The sequence below is a fragment of the Ambystoma mexicanum genome, chromosome 4p, assembly GCF_040938575.1.
Source record: "Ambystoma mexicanum isolate Mex_15411 chromosome 4p, UKY_AmexF1_1, whole genome shotgun sequence".
Classification (NCBI taxonomy): Eukaryota; Metazoa; Chordata; class Amphibia; order Caudata; family Ambystomatidae; genus Ambystoma; species Ambystoma mexicanum.
In genome coordinates, this window is record NC_090927.1 from 269,675,084 (window position 1) to 269,692,114 (window position 17,031).

At 43.3% G+C, this 17,031-nt stretch overlaps 1 long non-coding RNA gene across 1 annotated transcript in view; it reads right to left on the reverse strand.

Annotated features, from left to right (window-relative positions):
* Positions 1–5,939: 5,939 nt before the first annotated feature.
* LOC138453187 (uncharacterized) overlaps positions 5,940–17,031 on the reverse strand; it is a 131,112-nt gene continuing 120,020 nt past the window's right edge. Inside the window, exon 3 of the long non-coding RNA XR_011260373.1 lies at positions 5,940–10,797. This is a non-coding gene — a long non-coding RNA (uncharacterized lncRNA). The remainder of the gene's footprint in view (positions 10,798–17,031) is intronic.

The window sequence follows — 17,031 nt, forward strand, 5'->3', positions numbered from 1 at the left end:
ATATACATTAAAATGTATGAGAGCACAATTGGCCTATCACCACCTTAATACACAGTGCATATAAAATAAACTCACTCAGTTATATAAGTCCATTTGTTGATATTATAAAGTGCATCAAGCAAATGCATACAAGCACATTACATAAAACACTCACTCCATTACATGAGACCAAAAATGGACATTCTAGAGTTCCTACCGCGAATACATTTAATACAGTGCTATGATGTCCTCTCAGAGATTAGACTATGAGGGGTAAACATTTTGACATTTACCAGCGTTATATCCCAGTTCAGTTCTGCATTCCAGGGAGCTCTTATCAAATAAGGCACTTGTTAAGACTATTATCACTGCTTAGTCCAATAAAACAAGGGGCCATCCACATTTAGTTAATGCGTTCAGATAAACCAATAGAATACTAGTATGTCTGGGAATGCAAAACATGTCAATGCCACTATATATATACTGTGATTGAGAGCTGCTCTCTGGATCATATGGATATCCTCTGTAGACAATTTGTGTTCCCTTGCTCAAGGGATCCTTGGATACACTGGGGTGTTAATGATATTTAGTACCCGGCGAGAGTCAAGCAGAATGCAACACGCCGGGTCCTTTACCAGCCACCTTGTCCTCGGCAGGGGCGTGGCAGCCCCTCAGCCAATGAGGAGGCTGGAAGCGGGGTCATCCCCGCTCCGAGCCTCCCCGCGGCTGAGAGGCTGCCTTCGCCCCCTACCGGGGACTCGGGTAAGGAATTTATTTTTATTCCCTTTCCTCTCCCACCCCCACTTACCTTCTTGTTCCTACATCCCCAGCGGGTGACGAGGGAAGCCTCCAGCCGTGTGGAGACTCAGAGCGGGGCCATCCCCGCTCCGTGCCTCCACATGGCTGCAGTCTTCCCTCGTCCCTCGCCGGGAAAGGAGGTATGTTTTTGTTTTTTTTTAACTTTTTTTTTTATTCCCGTCCCTCTCCCGCCCTCCCAACCCCACTTACCTTCTTTTTGTTCCTATTTTGGGAGCGGACGTGCTGGGAACACTTGTGTTCCCAGCACTTCCGCTCCCGATGGCCGCCATGGAAATGGAAAATTGACTCTGTTTTCCCTTTCCCGGCTGCCATTTTCTTGGCCGTTTCCTTTTTTTTTCTGTCCCGAAACGCTGCAGCGTTTCGGGACAGAACAAAATGCTTTTAGTGCCCCGGTCACGCAGATATTGCTGGCCGGGGTACTAATAGCAATATGACCCTCGCGGCGGGGGCATTACCTGAGTCGGTATTGCCCCCGCCACTCCGGTCTTATTGCTTAAATATCATCCCTATTGCAGAGTCACTGATGTAAATGGTGACTGTGTTTGCCATGCTGCTGCCAGATAGGAATCTACATTCTTTATCTGGTTCCAATTGTGTGTAGCCTTGCGTAAGCATACAGCACCTCTAGTGTTCTTGATTCCTCTTACCTTCAGCCATCTTTTATTTCAACTTTCTATGGAGTGGGCACAGCAATATGAATTGGGCTACAGTTTTGTCGTCGTATATTTGGCAATATTAGCCTTTCGCAGACTGGTTTCTCCCCTACTTTTTAGTAAAACCTTAGAAAGGGAGAATTCCCTAATCTACGTTTTAATAGGAGGGGGCATTCATTGGATTTCAGGATATCAAGATAACATTCAAAGCCTGGTATACACTTAAGCTGCAAGTTATCACTGGATATGTAAGCACATCTATACATTGACCGGGCAGTGTACATTGATCACTCCTTGTATGCCTCCTTGGTCAGGTGACTTCTATTGCAACTCAAGCTGTTGTGACCTAAGTACGAAGCACCTTATATAAGACCGGTTACCATCCTGGCAACCCTGTTTTCATAAAAACTTTTGAAATGTAAATGTGTTTTCTAGACAGTAAATGTTGATGGCAACAGCAGCAACGAAGACAGTACTTGGCAAGCTGTTGCCTTGCCACAATTTACATGAATAGACTTTAATGGTTCAATACAAATCTTCCATGAACTGTGAGAAGAGTTTGGGTTACCCAAGACAGATTTCTTGAAATATCTCCAAACTAAGGAATTCCTCACCATTAGAATTATATTTCGTAAATCATCTCAAATTCTAACCACAACAGTGTACAAGCGGGATTGATTAATTCAAACACTATCAAGGCAAGATAAGCCCACCCCTTACATCAGCTGAAGAACCACTATCAAATGTTTAATCAAAAGAAGGACACTGAGGTAGACCTGGAAAATAGGGTTATCCTCTGCCAATCAACTCAAAAGACAACACACAAAATGCTGGTACCTGTTATTTATAGCCTCCAACAAAGTAACTTTCTAATCTCAGGTGATTGTGCACTTACTCTCTTATCAAAGTGGGATGGTAGTAGAGGATATTGGAATACAGATTAGTTCATATGTTAATTAGCAATTTTGTAGTATACCTTTGCACATTTTTCAGGTGACCTAATGCTTTGCATTCTATTATGCAATCTTGTGTTTCAGGTGTTTCAAGTATAAATGCATTTGGAAATAGAAAAATAATCTTCTACACTGATGTTCAGCAAGAGATATTTTGTGGAAGAAAGACCTGCATTATGTGTCATTTGCACCATTGGGAGGTTAGATAAGCAAACCGAACCTGGCGGGATGCACGGGACAGGTGTACTTATCTAGGTCTCGAGGATGGGGGACGTGACAATGTAAGGATGCCATCACCAATGATATGTGAAAAGTTGAGGGCACAATGCTTGGGCACGTGTTGAATTGAACTACTTCAGAGAGGATAGCGGGAGAAAGACAACAGGGGCATCTGGATGTAGAGTTTGGGTGCTGAGACAGATGGTCTGAAGCTGCACAGGTATATGTGGTGCTAGCAGTGTGGAGTATGCATGCTGACATAGATGGTGTGGAGGTGATCTTAATACAAGGGGCATATTGGCTTAGCCGTAGCAAATAAAATGACTTCTACAAGTTTCTCGCTGATCAGGCCGAACACATCAGCCACATGTACTTCAGGCACTATCACACAACACATGAAAGCATACTGGCCACCAAGATCCATCATGTGGGAACTGCAGATATCACTACCAATTTCCATAACCCGCCACAATGCCGAAAGGTCGAGCTTCACTGCGTACAATTGTCTTCTACACTCTTCCATTGCTGCATGTACATCCCCTTCAAGCTAAACTGCAGGGGTTTACACTATTTACATGGGACGCCATCACCGGTTCACTATTATGGGAGCTGGAAGGGAGTCGGATGTGATGACATTGATAGTCCATTGAGGCTCCCTGTGAAGCTGCATCATTACTCATCCTTGACCCGTGGTCTGATGGTACCATGGCGCTGGCTCATCCTCCGCGTTTTCATCCACCTTAAAACCATTGGCCCAGGCAATTGTTGTGTCAAGCAAAAGATATCTGTGTCGGTTATGAAGGTTTGTGCTTCTGAAACACAATCTCTTCCTCTAGAAGGGTCTGACCATTACCGAGAAAAGAACTTAGAAGCAGTAAATAAATATGCCAGACACAATATGCACTGAACAAAACCCCTTACCCTCCTTTATTAATAATGAATGGTTTCAATTAACACTACACCCTGTGAACCATACCAACACCCTTCCTCACCCTAGAAAAGGTCACTCTACTGTCAACCGAAGCCTAGGGCCTGCATACCAAAACAGACTTGTTTCACATTTTAAGGGAGAACTCTCATTAATAAGCATCAACCATATTAAAGAATGTGCTGTTGCCCCTTCATCTTGACATTGCAGGAAAGCCTAACGATTCACCACTCCCTTCATGCCTACAGGCTTGCATCTACCTGAAAGAGATAACAATGTTATGAAACATCAATCATGGAATACAAACATTGAGGTTACAGAAACAAACAAGAACAGTTGGAAATGTTAAGTGGCATAGAAAAAGAGAATACTATGGCCAGAACTTGGTGGCGGGTCATTATCCCAAGCGATAATGACCCCTCCAGAGGTCTATAAGGCTATTAGCATATGGTGGTAGTAGGAATACATGTTTTGATGTTTTGGTGGTGAAGTAAAACATGTTACTTTAAGAGTAAGTAAAGTAAATAGACAACTGACTTAATACATTAAATTAAGTTTTATGTTGTAGTAATTAAATAACATGGTTGTCTTCATAACTTAAGTATTTTAATTGCAACTTGGTTGAACTGAAACAGGTTTAACATGAGCCTGCATAAGGCGTCATGTGAAAGTAAATGGTTTCTCTGTAAGAAAGTGAAAGCATTTTCCAATGTTTTAGCTTTCTCTTTCGTGTGTTCAATAGCATCTTGCAGCACAAAAAGGGACTTGCTTTGAGGAAGTTCCTTGTTGAAAAAAGTAATTCCTGGAAATGTCATTGTTATTTCCCTGTCTACTTCTGAAGACGGAATGTTCAGAATGCAGTCAATACCAGTAGTGCCAGACTGGACTCTCAACATTCTGATTGGTGGTCAGTAACGATCTCCATGTGCTAATGAAGCAATAGAACCCAAGGAGGGGGCATTACCTGTCTGGTAATGCCCCTATGGCGATAGTTACAAGCCAGAGTAAAGAGAGGGCTTTAATGTTGCCCCAGGAGCATTACCAGACCGGTAATGCCCCCCTCCGAGGGTTCTATTGCTATTAGGACCCCGGCACGTCATACCAGGGTACTTATAGCATTTGTTTCTCGAGTTTACAAACACCATTGAAACTGTTTCTCGACTTGAGAATCGAAAAAAAAGATAAGTAAATGGCTGCCAGGGATCAGGCAGCAGGGACTACACATAGTCCCTTCTCCCTTTCCATGGCTGCTATTGAAATGAATGGGAAAAAAGAAAGCAAATGAAAACATTTAAACAAACAAAATGGCCACCATGGAAAGGGGGAAGGGACTACACGTAGACCATTCTAGGTTTCCATGGTGGCTAATCGCTAATGCTGAAGATGCGCTATGAACACTCCTGTTCCTGATGCCAGTGAGGGACAACGCAGCAGAAGGTAAGTAGGGAGGGGAAGGGGGGCTTAAACATGTGTAAAAGTGGGCTGGGGTTGGGGAAGGGGGCGTGAGGAATGGGGAGCGCTCTCACCTGATTCCCGGAGAGAGAAAGAGGCTTGGAGTGGGGCCTTTCCATGTGTGGTAAGGGCCCCATTCGAAGTCTCCTCATTGACTGGTACGCTGCCACACACCCTTCGCCGGGTACTAATATTGGATATTTAAAGTGCATTGATCAGATATAAAAATATATCTTATTGAAATCTGCTGTCAGAATACATGACCTCTATACTTTTCTTTCACATGCACTTGGATGATTAGGGAGGAAGTCAATTTTTTTTGTAAGGGCAGTCAAATTATTGAACACCTTGCCTCCAGAACTATGACTTATAAAAAAAGATGTAGTGCAATTTAAAAATATGTTTGTTTCCTTAGTAACCTATCATTACCCTCTGAGCTTTCTGGTTGAGTTCATAGATGTCGGTCTATGTGATTCTGCACTGTACAAGAGTTAGAACTATACCTATACTTATATCTATACCTACACCAATATCTACACCTACACCTGTGCCTATACTGCTATCAAGTAAGATATTGTGGTGAGGGAGCATGAGCAAATATCAGATTATTTTCAGCAGACAGAAGAGCATCTAATGCCTTAGATGTGTTATTTGAAGGAACAGGTTGTTTAAATGGAACTGGCCCTCATTACAACTCAGGCGTTAAGGGTTAACACCACCGTTAACCCTTAACGCCTGATTCCCACCTTAACGCCTGCTTTTTGCAGGCGTTAAGTTCCATGGTGCTAAGGCACCTTGGTGCTAATTACGGCACCGTAATTTACGGTGCCGTAATTAGCGCCTTCCCCACTCCCATTATGCCCTATGGGGCAAAAATGGGAATGGGGAAGGGAAAATGGGAAATGGGGATTTACCGCCCCACTCACCTTGTAATGGGGCGGTAAATCCGCCATCCACCATGGTGTAAACGTAGTTTACACCATGGTGGTAAAGTTGGTGCACTTAGCACCTCAGTTGTAATGAGGGCCACTGAATTACATTGAATTCTTGGTTCGAGTTTAGGCCCACTATCTCTACCAGCAAGGGCCTAGATAGCTGCTATAAAGTTTGGGAACAGGTCACTTTTCTCTGGGCCTTCCAGTCAGTCTGCTCTACGCAAGAAGAACAGCCGAGACATAACTGCCGGAGTCAGTTGCGCACTGAAGCCATATAGGAGCACACCAGCGAATATGGACAAATCGAGAGGGAGGTAGTTCATAAATTAAGCTGCAGAAAACAGAAAATGATGCCCAGCCACCCTTGGGTGAGCAAGCTCACAAGACAGCCACACAGAATCACAGATGCGTTTAAGCCTGAGGGTGTAGGTGATAGCAAAGCAGTATCACACTGAACTGAAACAGAGGCGTATCCAGACATACCAGAGGGACTGTGTAGTGCACCAACAGGTGGAGTGCAGTGTGATCCAGGGAGCAGTGTTCCAAGAGGTTAGATTGGGCTGAAGATGAGGTTCAGCCAGAGAACAGGCAGAGGCTGGAGAATATGGATGCACAAGAGTGCATTTTAAAATGTTTTTTTTATCTTATTGTGCATTTGTTAGACGTTTATAGAAAAAGTAAATTGTGTTTCAAAGAACCCACAGGGCAAAAGGGAGGGAACATGAGATGGAAAACATAGAATACACTGGAGGATAAAGTTGGACCTACTAGGCCTTGTGAGCATTCAGAACTTGCAAGTGCAAGGAGAGGGGAAGAGGGAGTGGCGGTAAGTGCTCGTGAGTGAGCATCAGATGTAGATGCCCAATGTGGGAAGTGCAAGGAAGCGATCAGCTGCAATAAGTAGTTAAGTGCAAGCCTACAATGGCATAGGCCAGTGGATGCCAAGGTAAGTGCTGTGGGCAGTCAGAGGCTGAAGGCGATTGGGTGTCGGAGGCCAGGATGCTGAAGGACACATAAGGGTCCTGGTCACCAATCTCAGCAACAGTGGGGTTAACAGAGGAGGGAGGAAGGGAAGCAGGAGGTGAAAAGGAAAGTCTTTAGGAGCTTCTGGAACTTGAGGAGATCTGGCTCAAGACGAAGAGGAAGGGGGAGTCTGTTCTATAAGAGGGAGCCAGCTGAGGAAAGAGATCGGCCACTCCAGGTCAGACAGAGGGGAGCAAGTAGAGGAAATACTGAGGCTGGACAAGGACAGGCAAAGCGGCAGACGGGAGTTCACAATGACACTGCACACGAGTGGGAGTATGGAGTGCAAAACAGGGTTGCACAGGAGTCCAAAAAGGGCCTACAACACAGAGGGAATGTAGTGAACAATTAGGCAGCAGGGCCAACAGTGTGGTTTAGACACACTGAAGAGATGGCATGAACATGAAGGTCTAACAGAACTGCAAATGAGTGACATCCATTCCATGAGGACTGAGTGTACAATGAGCAAGGATATGATGAACAATACAGTTCCACCAGTTTGAGAGGAGAGAGTGTAATATAAAGCTGTTCAAGACTACAGAGTTGTTTGAGCCCAATAAGGTCCCTTAGGACTGTAGAATGTTTTAACCTGATTGCATGTAATTCAGGGCAGTTTCCATGCTTCCCAAATCAGGCATGCACAATTATTATTTATATAAGTGAGTTATTTTTATGAACCTGGGACCTCCAGTTTAACACTATTGATTCTCAACAACCGCCCTCGCCTTTCGGGAGAAGAAACACACAGGTTTATTTATAAATATATAGAAATAGTGGAATCAATTTAATATAAACAAATTATGTATCAATGAAATTCCAACTCCAATGCTGATCAATACACTAGTCACCTCAGGTTTCCATGCTCCATTTACAGGTACAGACTTTTGTAAACACACACATCACCATCATTTGGTTTACCCACCATGGATGAAAAATGAATGAGTACTCCGGATAAACCCCGGTTGGCACACACCTTATTCTTTGTGTTGATGCTACCATTATATTTCACCAAATAAATATTCTTTCTAGTGGACCTGTGGTGGGCTTGTGTTGAGTCATTGTTGACTTTGCTCTTGGCAATTCTTGTTTTCTCCTGAACTCACTTCTTAGACATGCGCAGAACATACACATAAACATGCTGATTGGCACTTTTTCATGCTAAGGCCATGTGACTGAACAAATTGGTTTTGTCAAGCTTATACAAAGGATCCGTTGAGGAGTATGTGGCGATGTCTCAATTGAAGGGATGGGGCAGCAGCCCTCGGTGGGAAGCACGCAAAAAGGGTGTATCAATGAGGAACACATACCATGAGGGTTTGTATTGTATTTGTGAGGGGCAGGAGTTAGCTATTGTGGATAGACCAAGAGTCAGTTTCTAGAATGTGTCACCTGACTAGTGACCAATAAAAGTTGGGGATCTTGTGGTGTGTCAGGTTGCTGAAACCAGTTTGCGTCAGGAGACAATGGCCTCATTCCGAGTTAACAGTCACCGATAAGGAGACCGGTGCCGTTAAACCCTTGCCGCCCAATTCCGAGGTCCCTTAGCGGGAGCCGCAAAGGACATGTGGTCTGACCACATGTCCTTTACGGGTCCCGCTAAGGGACCAGGGCGCTAATAATGGGCCCGCTATTTGCGTGCCCGTAATTAGCACCTTCCCCATTCCCATTGAGCCCTATGGGGGCTCAAATGGGAATGGGGAATGGTTGGTTGAATGGGGACTTACCGGGTCCGCACAGGTCAGAATGTCCCGGTAAGTCCCCATTCAACCAGATTGGTGCCGGACCCGGTTTTGGAGGCATCCATGGCGCTAATAGCGCCATGGCTACCTCCAAACTTGGAATGAGGGCCAATGTGTCTGGTCTGTGTCTTGCAAGGCAAAACAAGCTGATTTTTCACTACCCTAAATTCATTTGTGATCCTGATTTCTCTGATAAGTCATACAAGAACAGCAAATGGGAAAGGGAAAACAGGAGGATACAGTTGATAAAACGAACTAAGAATAGATGTGGGAACAAATGTATAATGGATATTACATCCTTGTGCATAGAAGGATTGCAGTTACATATCTAAATGGAGTGGACTTTTCAGCCTGGTAATTATTCTCCATGGTGCACAAGATAGATTAAAACACCCAACAGGAATATATAGTGAGACCATTGGAAAACATGGTGTATGTACAAAATAATTACATTCTGCACTAATGCAATGGAATATGTATGACTAAGATCTTAAAGCACATACACACTTCTTTCTTATTCCATTACATGTATAAGCTATCCCACAAATAGGAAATGCTTCACAAATGTAAAAAAGGCATAATTCCATCAATGTTCAGTTCTACTTCCAAGCTATTCAAGGATGTTTTTCCCATAAAATGTTCCCCAAAACATGGTGTTTTTATCTAACGGGCGTTGCACAAAGCCTGGTTGGTGTGTTGTTCTTGAGCAGTGCCCAGGGCTGTTCTCCATTGTCTGGATTACTGAGTGTGCAATTTGGAAGCTGAGTGGAAAGCCTTGGTGGGTCATTATTTTACTCGGATGTCCTCTATCTCCAGCTGCTGTCTCCTGCTTTTCCCAGAATGCCACTGGGCATGGAGACTTGTATCCTTGCACACTGTAAGAAACAGGTTAACGTCTCATTCTGGATTTCTAGAGAAGTAAATATGAGAAAGGGATCATGTCTGGCGGCTGTTTCGTGGTTTCTGATGTCAGAGAATCTTGGTGGCCTTAAAAAGCATTGAGTGAAAAAACATTAGCACGGCTCTGTTTAGCCAAAGGAGGCCTGAACTCTTTGTCCACATACTCATAAACATATAGTTAAAAAAACAAGCAACTCTAGTCAGGCAACAGATAAGGCGATGGCTTTGCCTTCGGTTCATTTAAGAAAGAGGGACAAGGCCAATGACTAGGAGCCAAGCGATGCTGTAAGATTATTTTGGCATCGCCTTCCATCATCTACCAGAATTCCATCCATCAGGTTTTGCATGCTCGATTTGCAATGTCAGCACGAGTGGCTGAGCTTGTGCTTCTGTACAGAACAGCAGTCGAGCCCTTTGGCTTGGCAGGCCCTAGCTTCTGACTTGGCTCTTTGCTCATGCTCTTGAATATGGCATTAGCATATGCGAGGGAAGTGTGGAGACATGGCGCCTAATGAGGCTGCCCCGTCTCCTTGGCTGTTTTGGTTCATCGTTTGTTTGGCATCCTACATTGGCAGTACCCTTTGGCTCGGGCTGCCCTGGAGCCCAGCCTTGATGTTACTCTCCTAACCCTAATATAAACTCAGAGCCTTTCTCCTGTCAGTTTGATTTTTCTCTTTTGGGCTTAGGGATTCATTAAATACTATGTAATTAGACTAAAAATGTGTGCAACAGAGAGGGAAAAGTGGGCCAAGGTTGCAAATCGGACTAAAACAGCTAGGTTTCCGGGAATCGAATGTCTGTCACATGGGCTCCATTTTAGATTCAGAGTCGGCCATTTTAATTACAGATGTTTCGGTTGCAAAGAGAGAGACCTGAGCCAGCATTAAATCCAAGTATCATTGAGGGAAAGGAGGGTGGGTGCATAATAAAGGCATCTCTCCTTAGTAAATGTCTCCATTGGCCAGTGGTCGCGAAAGAGAGGTTGCACTCAAAGGTAGCATGCATGCCCATCAATTGTTTCAAACACCTCACTGCTGGATAGGTGAAGGACAACTTCTTTAAGTGCCTTCCATAACCTTCTGGACACTTCTGCTGTCAACGTGGTTTCCGGATGGCTGTCGCTTGAATAACGTATGGTGCAGGCTTCATTCCACTCTATTCCAGATGTTTTGAAGGTCAGAAGAGGCCAAAAAGCATCTAAATAAATAAGAGAAAGGAAGTCAATGGCGGGTTGTGTTTTAAATGTGACTTCTAGACGTGTAGCCCGAGAAGCATTCTTAAACATGCTGATTTCTATTTTCCTGGAACCTCCTTCATTCCCTCCCTGCACTCCTTGTGACTTGGCTGGAATGATTCCTGACCCAATTGCTACATTTTGCTCCAAGACTTGAAAAAGAGAACGTAGGCGAATTTGTTCGGATTTCTTACCTAAATATTGACTTGCCTATTTTGTAACAATAAGATCACTCCCAAAAAACGGTATCAGGTAATATTATCCCCACCAATAATATTGCCATATAATGGGGTAAGGCCATAGGCGATATTATTGGTGGGGATAATTTATGGGTTAAATGGGACTGGGGTTGTGGGGGTGTCCCCCGCTCCCTTTAAAAAAAACATGGGGGTCGTGGGGATGTCCCCAGCAGGTTCCATGGCTTAATATTGCTGCAAAAATATGGCGATATATTTGTATGGCGATATTTATGCGGGGACATTAACACATGGAACCCAAAAAAACGTAAGAACAGTAGGAATTTGACTTACAATAAAAATGGACTGACTTACTGCACTTTATCAATGTTATGGGAGGTAAAAAAAAAGAAGCAAGAAACGCACTTCTACATGTAATGTGAGTAGAATCGCCATTTCAGTCCATAATAAATAAAATACACACAACACAGCCCCACCAAGTAACCATCACAGGAGGCTCACCCGCAGATGCCAACCACACAGCAATGCATCATGGGTGTTGAAATTAGCCTGCTCTGTTATGACACATGTTTTATGACTTCTGCTCCTAAAACATTAATTGAAGGTTTGTGGGGAGCACTCTTTCCCTAACTAGAACACTAGCAGACCTCCCTTAAACACTTTAGCAGGGAATTAAAGGCATTCTTCTTTTGACATAATATTTTCACTGATTACCCCATAGCGGCTGTTTGGTAGTGATCCTTCCGGGGATCACTACCACCTGAGTGGATGATCAGTGTCCCGAGTCAGTGTTATAAATCCGTCACTCATCCAATCAACAATCATCGAATTGTATGGAAATCAGCATTCCTCTGTTATAAATCAGTCACTCGTCCAATCAACAATCATCGAATTGTATGGAAATCAGCATTCCTCTCTGCCATAGGATACTTTCTAATCTTCACCCTGGCACACTTGAACAAGATAGTGACACTCCAATAGCATTGTGTCTTTTGTGTGCTTGGATCCCTTATACCACACTTACATCACAGTTCCCAAGCAGTGACAGACATTCTCTTCTACAAGCAGTTCATTTATTCTCTAAGCATTGAGTACACAACTTAGAAAATTTTCACTGACTGTTTATTTTGCTAATTTAAATTTGTTGGGTCCAGTAGGACTTTGTAAATGCTTGAATAAGGAATTTTTGAAGCAGTTTACAGGGTTAGTCAATGCATAGTAAGTGCCTTTTTATTTTGACTGCAGACTTGAAAGTATTGGAACCCAAAGTCATGTAATTTACATAAATTTGAGATGAACAAGAATGCAACATCAAGTGAATATCATCAGTGGGTGTGACCGCGTAAAAGCGCAATCTCGGTTGATCCAGCTGTCTCCTGTTCCCAGCCCCTGTGTATAGGTCACTCTACCTACACATATTTCTTTTGGTGATCCAAGACAATTTCGAACACGCTATATGTGTTTTACAAAGTGCAGCTAACCTCATGGACATGGACAAGATCAGCCTTTTACGCAAGGTTCTGGGTGCAAAACGTTTGCTGCACATGGGTTTATTTTTTTTCTCCACCCTGAGGACCTGATTCCCAAAGACTTACATTGGAGCAAATCAAGAGATTTCCATAAACATCACATGTTTGAACCTGCCATCCTATTCCTGATTCTCAAACTCTAAAACTGGAGAACATCAGGCAATGGTTGGAGCATCTCTGAAAAGCCCTTGAACCGCTCTTTGTGAATCACATTTGTGCATGATCATATTAATGACGTTCCATAGCATCATCAGATCTGCTCCAATTCTACACCCTGGGGAAAATGTAACATGCCTTTCCCCTAATTTGTTCGAGATCAAACCCTTGAAATTAGGGATAACGTATTGAACATCCAATTTCAGGCCATTCTGTGACATTGCCCACAAATTGTCACTCAGGTCCAGTCGTACTGGTGATTTTACAAAGACTGCTGTTCTGAGACCACTGACTCATCATATTCTATATAATAAACATGCATATAGACTAGTTGCTAATAAACAGAGCAATGTTTGATCAGGCATATTTGATTAATTGGCTGCTCAGCAATTTGTTTTGCTCTGTAGTTTTAAATACATAATGTCACGGCCTGTACTAAAGAAACGTTTTAACCGGACATCGCAGTGTTTGCACAAGTGTTAAAAAGTATTGAAAAATGTATTTATTTTCACAGCCGCAATGTTTTGCTCAGGTATCAAATTGCACCGCGCTGGAGCAATTTTCTGAAATACTATCAAATTGTATTTTTTTTTTATTCATCCTTTAACTGTGTTGAAAATATGGATTGATTAATATTGGTGGACAGTAAATAAGCAAATGTTAATGAATGTCTACCAATGGCTTTACTAGTGATGGGCTATCTATTTTGTAGTTTATAATTGTCAATGATTGTCAATGTGCTGGTTTCTGGCCAATCAGGAGATACATAATCATTTGCTGGTAGCAATACTTCCACTGATTCCGAATGAGGATTCATTGAATGATTTATTTCATACCAGCCTCAACGGGACAGCGCAAATAAAATCCCAAATACCACACAAGAGATATGAAACCTGAGGATCATGCTGATGACTTCTAGCCTCATTGAGTTAGATTGTGTGAGTCTGAATTGTCGGAGTAGCTCTGTATTATTTTCTCATTTTAGATTACATTATTAAGATAAGCTCGATGTTCAGTGTTTAATTGCTAAGTTGATTCAATTGCATTTGCAAAGTCAACTCAGGGTGGAGAACTACCTCTCCCAGCAGACCAAGCTGGCACCATTTATTTTCGTTGTCACCGCATTAGGGATGGCCCGTTTGGGCTGGTCTGTGCTGGGGTATTTAATTAGCTGGGCAGGCAAGAGTACATTTTCTATTGTGTGTGTGTGTGTGTGTGTGTGTGAATTGTGAAGTAGCTCTGTGTTATTTTGCCATTTGAGCTTTTAATAGTACATTATTCCATTAAGCTCAGTGATTTAACTGCAAAGTAGATTCAAGCGCATTTTCAAAGTCAACTCAGGTTGGAGAACTACCTCTCCCAGCAGCCCTAGCTGACACCATTTATTTCTGTTGTCGGTGCATTAGCGCTGGCGCATTCAGGCTGGTCTGGGCTGGTCCGCACCTGGATGTGGCAGAGAACTCTCTAAGTGGATGTGCCGATAGTGCTGGTAGGTCTGTTTTGAATTTTGGGTTCTCCTACTCTCCTAGACAGTGTTGTCGGAACATTCTGTTGCTAATAACATGGGGCAGGTTAGTGCAAAGAACCTCTGTGATAGAAATAAAAAGATTACACTGAAATCACAGAGAGCGAATAACATATTAAAACGTTATCTATGCTGGCCTTTGGGGCATTGAGGCAAGCCACAACCTTCTTCTGCTCTGTGGAGGGAGTATTGATTGAGAATTCTCTGGGATGTAAGGAGGAAACTGGACAAACATTTGGGCGTCCATATGATTTTGAACTGAGTCTTCCAGCAGAGAAGAATCTTGAGCCTATGGATCTGACCACTGTTAACAGTGAGTTGACAGGCAATATGGCAATGACAAATAATGCACACATAATAGGTAATGTTAAGGAGAACCATCCTTTTGTAGCTACTTATAATTGAGATGAATAACGCTAAGCAGAACATCTTATTAGGATCTGAAACTGATGTGGTCTTATTGAGGGTCTTGCAGGATGTAGACATCATTAAGAGGGAGACATTAGCTAGAGAATTGGACACCAGATCTCATATTGATAACGATAGGTCTAGCGTAGAATGTAAATGGGGAAGTTGGGAGTCGAACCCGATTAAATGTATTCTCTCAAATACTAGGTCATTGTTAAAACCTGCGTCCAAAATGGAGGATTATATCATTGAGAATAAAATTGATTAAAAATGTGCCTTAACGGAGACCTGGTTGCATCAAGCGGCCGGTCCCTCTTTGTCTTTAGCTATCCCAACAGGATACAACCTATTTTGGGCAGATAGACTGAATGGGAAGGGAGGGGATTAGCATGAATATATAGATCGGACCTACAGGTATGGAAGTAGACATTGTGGGACCTGGGGGCTGTGAGACAATGCACATTAAAGTTTGTACAGATACTAACACCACAGATAATCTAGTTCTATTATATAGACAACCCATACCTATGCTTGAGTTCTCAGATCAACTGGTCAGCATGGTATTCCCATTATTAAAATCCACATCAAAGATTGTTATGAGGATGGATTCATCACTCAAAGAAATGGGCTTCAATCAACAGGAACATAAAGCAACTCAAGTTAAAGGTAACTAGATTGGGTCATGACATTTAATACTCAAATTAGTGAGCCGACTGTGTCTCTGTACCCATGGTCGGACCACTAATTCATCATTGTTGATGTATTACTGCCTGAGTAAGTCCAAAATAAACAGACAAGCGATAACGTCAAGAAATCTTTGGAAACCTTGGCCAGTGCTTATAGAGGCCTTCGTTTCACCCGTAGCAGTGAATATTCCAAATGTAGAATCTTCTAACGATGTGTCTTATATGTATCAGGATATTGGGCCTCATTACGCAATTAGCGCCATGGCTGCTTCCAAAATCGAGTCCGGGTCCGACCTGGTGGAGTGGGGACTTACCGGGACATTCCGCCCTAGCCGGACCCGGTAAGTCCCCATTCCAAATGCCATTCCCCATTCACATTTGAGCCCCGATAGGGCTCAATGGGAATGGGGAAGGCGCTAATTACGAGCCTGCTAATGGCAGGCCTGTAATTAGCGCCCTGGTCACCTAACGGGACCCGTTAGGGACGTGTGGTCCGCCCACACGTCCCTTCCGGTTCCCGCTAAGGGACCTCGGAATTGGCAGTAAGGGATTACCGGCACCAGTCTCCTTACCGGTGCCCAGTATCCCTTACCACCCACCTCGTAATGAGGCCCATTGTATCTAATGCAGTCAATCCTATTGCCCCATTAAAGACCAGATCTTTGCCATGTAAAAAAACAAATGCTTGGTACTCCCCGGGATTACAAGGAATGAAAGCACGTAAAAGGAAAGATGTTAATACATGGGTTGAATCTAGAACAATAGGAGACAGGGAGGCTTATCTGCAAACAGTCAAGGTGTATAAAATGTCAATCATGGAAGTTAAAAAGTCTATGTATAATGCCAGGATCACAAATCCAGAGCAGGATTCATATAAATTGTTCAAAGTCCTGAAGGAGCTTAAGAACCCATATCCTAAAGGAGCCGTTTGCTTTCCCAAAGGTAACTATTGGTGTGTCTCGATTCAATAGGCCATGTTCAATTAACTGCACAGGATCTGTGTGTTGAACATGGTGGGTGGCACTGAAGTGGCTGTGGACAGAATTTTAAAGGGCACCCGGGAGGACACATGGAGTTTTAGATTTATGTCAATAATGGAGGTGGAAATGACAGACATCATCACAAAGCTTAAACCAACTAGCTGTAAGGGGGAAGTCTGTCCTGCCATTACAGTTAAGACATGTTTACCATCCTTGATCACTGCCATAACGAAATTTGTAAATCTGTCCTTTAAGGAGTGTCACATGCCTGAATGTATCAGAAGGTGGCCACTTTCTCCATCTCAGCCGCAGCTTGGGTGAAATCATTCTTGGAGAACCGGCTAGCAAGGGTATGTAGTAGTACCGCAGAGGCAGACCTGGTAGAGATTCAGTATGGGGTTCCGCAAAGTGCCTGTCTCCCTCCATAACTGTACAATATTTTGACCCTATTCAAACTGCTGTAGGACAAGCGAATGAAGTTCACAAACTATGCAGATGACACACAGTGCGTAATTCCCTTGTCCGAGGTGTACGAAGAGGACTTGAGGAATGTGAACAGAGTGTACGCACTGATTCAGTCCTGGGTGGTAAAGAACGGACTAGCCCTTAATGACGAGAAGACCAAGCTCATGATTGCAGGTACTGGCAGTTGGCTGCATAAAATAGGTCCTGAATACCAGCAATTTCTCAATTTTGCTGACTATAGAATTGCCACG